This window comes from Cnephaeus nilssonii (assembly GCF_951640355.1).
Source record: "Cnephaeus nilssonii genome assembly, chromosome: 15".
NCBI classification, from domain to species: Eukaryota; Metazoa; Chordata; class Mammalia; order Chiroptera; family Vespertilionidae; genus Cnephaeus; species Cnephaeus nilssonii.
The window spans coordinates 61,863,753-61,867,983 of NC_137086.1; positions in this window are offsets into that span (position 1 = coordinate 61,863,753).

Here is a 4,231-nt window from a genome sequence, read left to right on the forward strand (position 1 = left end):
GTTGTTTCACAGTGTGACTACCATGGCACCTCACTTTTTTTCTTCTTTTACTTTGCTGGCTACCAGAAAAATAAAGTAACCTGTCTTAAAGTGTGGCCATGAGGCCAAATAATTATGGAATCCAAAGGGCTTTGAGCCTTGATGAAAAAAGATGCATGATTAGCTCAGAATATTACAACTGTCTTGTTTTTATGAATACTGCTTTCTCAAGTTGTCTTATTCTTTTTTTAAAAAAAAAAAAAAGTGGTTTTGTTGATTTCAGAGAGAGGAAGGGAGAGAGGGATACAAATATCAATGTTGAGAGAGAATCATTGATTGGCTACCTCCTGCAGCGCCCTACTGCGGATCGAGCCTGCAACCCAGGTATATGCCCTAACCAGGAATTGAACCCTCACCGGGAATCCAACCGGTGAATCCAACTACTGAGCCACACCAGCTGGGCAAGATGCCTTATTTTTAACGCCATGCTTTATGTCTGTTCTTTTAAACAAATATCTAATAACAAGAATTTTACTGAGGACAGCTGCTCTGGTCAGCAAGGACTCAGCTTACAATCTGAAAGATGAAACGGGATGAGTTCCCCCCCCCCCCCCCCAAAAAAAAAAAGTCAGTCTCCAGTATCGTAAACTGCACATTCATCAAACTGGGCAGGAGTTAGGAACAGAAAGTCTTTCTGTAAAGAAAAACAGCAGCTACCCTTTGTGCCTAAGGAACATTAGAAAAAAAAAAACAAACCAAAAAAAAAAAAAATCACCAAATCAACCAAAATGTAAAGCAATTATCAAGTTAGTCTGAAAAATGCTCTACCCCAACCAAGTAAACCGTGCGGTGGGGATGGCTGCCCAGGAGAGTAGGGCAGCCCGTCTTGGTCTGGGTTAGGCAGGGTCACAAGGAACCGGCAAACACACAAGCGCCGAACGAAGAGATTCCTGAGAAGGCCAAACAGGCGCCGGGCCTGGGACAGACAGGAATTCTAGTTGGACCGTTTACCGTGTGACCACAGGACTGGGGCTCCTGTAACTTACCTACCCGCAAAATGGAGCTGGCGTCAACCACGTGAGGTGCATGGCTGGCCGTACAGGGTAGGAGGCCTTCAGCACGAAGGGCGGAAGGGCTGGGATCCCAGGCCCAGGGAGAGCACCCGGAAGCGCCAGCACAGAGGGCTGGGCCAGCCAGTGGTCAAGGAAGGGGGTGCAGGCTTCCTTGACCAAGGGTGGAAGGTAGTGGGGGTGGGTGCAGGGAGGGCAGAATGGGGCCAGACAAGCAAGGCAGAGGTACGGGTCCCTACCTCCAGGGCTGCTGGTGTCTCCCTGCGCCTCAGCGTTGATCTCGACAGGAAACTGAGTTCCAGCTCCAGCTCCACTCCTGGCGCATGCGCGGTAACTCAGACGCATCACCCCCACCAGCTAGCCCCTGCAGGCTGCATGTGCAACCCCGCTACATGCGTCCCTGCGTCCCTACCACCCTGCGTGTAGCCCTGCTGCGTGCACGTTGCGTACGTCCCTGCGTCCCTGCCACCCTGCGTGTAGCCCTGTGCGTGCACGCTGCGTGCGTCCCTGCCACCCTGCGTGTAGCCCTGTGCGTGCACGCTGCGTGCGTCCCTGCCACCCTGCGTGTAGCCCTGTGCGTGCACGCTGCGTGCGTCCCTGCGTCCCTGCCACCCTGCGTGTAGCCCTGTGCGTGCACGCTGCGTACGGCCCTGCCACCCTGCGTGTAGCCCTGTGTCCCTGCCATCCTGCGTGCAGCCATGCTGGCCAGGCAGTCTGGTGAGGCGGTCACGGGTTCCCTCTCCCGAGCCGTGGGACAGTGCTGGTGGCTTCTCATGTACGAAGTTACTGAATCCTCACCTGAACGAGGACGTCTACTTTACAAAAGAGGACGCTGAGCCCTCAAGGGCACCTGGACAGAAGGTGGTGGCGCCAACATTTGAACCCAGAACAGATCGTGACTGCTTGGCCATCTGACCACTTCAGGGTCATCTAAGCACCACAGGGATGTATGCTGAAAGCACGCTGCTCATAACTATACCATCCACGTTATTCTTCGTCTCGTTCTGCTTTGAGAACATATCTGCCTCAGGTGTGTAGCTGAGATGCGTGTGTGTGTGTGTGTGTGTGTGTGTGTGTGTGTGTGTGTGTTTGGAGGACATCGGCCTCCAAATTCAAACTCAAATGCTGGTTGAGCCCGACCTGGGCCTGGGCCTGAGCTAGGCCTTTTCTCTTTATTCTATGCCAGCCCTGTCATAGGTTAAAACCCACTCCTACCCTTCGGGGAACTGATTTCTAATTGGAGTCATGAATGACCCACTAAGATCCCGGCTTGGTTCAGCAGCAGGAGGCGCCGGATAGAAGTGCTGGCCAGTGCTACAGCCGGGACCCCGGCGGAGCCCATCCCTGAGCTGTCCCCTCTTCTGGGGCCAGGATGTGAGGGCGAGAGGCAGCAGCCCTGGGGTGCGGAGGGCCTTCCCAGCAGCGTTGCTATTTGACCTTTTACTTCCCTTGATCAGCTCCTCTGGGAGTTTGGGCCAATCAATTCATCTGACTTCCGGTTGTCCAGAGGGATACTTGAGAGGTTGAAGAGTCCTATCCAAACTCCTTACTGTTCTTTGCAGAACTTCCACTTAAATGTTTTAAATATACACAGGTAAATCCATTTTAATGAACATTTGAAAGTTTAATATAAAGAGACAGAACTGGCCCCAGGCAAAATTGAAAATAACGTACACAAGGAAAATACAATTTCAGTGTAAAAATTGCTTCCACCACCATTACCACATTTGATCTTCACAGTAGGCTGGAGGGCACAATTACTACCTTCATTTTTCAGATAAAGAAACAGGCTTGGAGGCCACCTACCTGGTCCAGAGCCATATGCTGGGTTAGGAGAACCAGCATTTAAGCTCAGGGCTCTTGTTGCTACTGGCCTAGCTTTTTAAGTCCACATCATCCAGCATTTGCCCTCACTGTAGGGACTGGCTGTCCTTATTTCTTTGGAACACTGTGTTCAGGCTCTGTGTCCCCGAGGCCTCCACATTCCTCCCAGAGGACCCTGGAAGGAGCAGAAAAGGAGAATGGCTAACAGGGCTGCTTCAGGTGGAGGGCCCCAATAGAGGGTCCTTGCATGGCCTAGCCACGCCCAGTTGAGGACCAGTCCAATCTCCCCTCCTCCCCTTCCTCCTCCTCCTAGTCTTAAAATTCTCTTCTCTTAGGCTCTGCTCCATGTGCTTTGTGCCCACTCCTAGTGGACTTGATGTCTTAGCCAGTTAGAAAGCTGTATTTCTGAGGGTGACATCACCAGGATGGTGACATATGTCATTCCTGACTTGGCTTCTCTGACGAGAACAACTAACATTTATTCAATAATAAGACACCACTGAGAGAGTCCCAGAACACAGAGGTGAGGCTGAAACCCCCCTCCCCCGCCCCTCAGAGACCAAGCCAGACTGCATTAGAAGGGTAAAAAACGTGGCTACCATTAGTTACATTACTCCTCCCCTAGGTCAGGGCAGCACCACAGAGAGAGATCTCCCGAGTCACCAGTTCCTCCAGTGGGAAAGGAGGCCCCAGAGAGGACAGAGCTGACTGCCCCTAGAGCAAAACCAGTCCTGGGTATGGAGGGTTCCCAGGAGCAGAGGGTTAATTTATAGCCAAGGCTGAGGGTAGCTCCCAGTCCCTCCCAGCAGGAGAACCTGTTTGGAAACTAAGAGTACCCTGGGTGGCCCTCCTCCCTCCTGCTCAGGCAAGGGGGCTGAGACATAGCCCTAAAGGGTGTCTTAGGGGCCACATCTGACCCGAAGGGCTGGTGGCAACTCCCAGAAGCTGTGTGGACCAGTAGCGCTCAAGCTGAGAGAAGGGCAGAGACGACAGTTGGCATAGCAAAGCCAGTAGACCTACTTGGCTAGAGAACTTGGAGTGCAGGTCAGCTTGAGTTAAGACAACAGTTTCACTGATTTTAGAGCTGTTTTTCCTGCTGCTTGTAGGCAGGTAATATAATTAGCTGTCATTCCAAGGAGCCTAACTAGAACATATGGGAGCCTGCGTAACCCACTCAACAGCCCTACGAACAGTGGCACTTGAACAGTCAGCACAGCCCATGGCTTCCCCTATCTGCAGAGAAAAACTAGTGGCCTCACCTGTTCAGGGAATTCAGTGCACACTCAGGCCTGATTCTATTGAAGTTAAGTTGTTATCTGTTTAAAATAGGATATTAAAAGTTTAAGATATTTTATGTA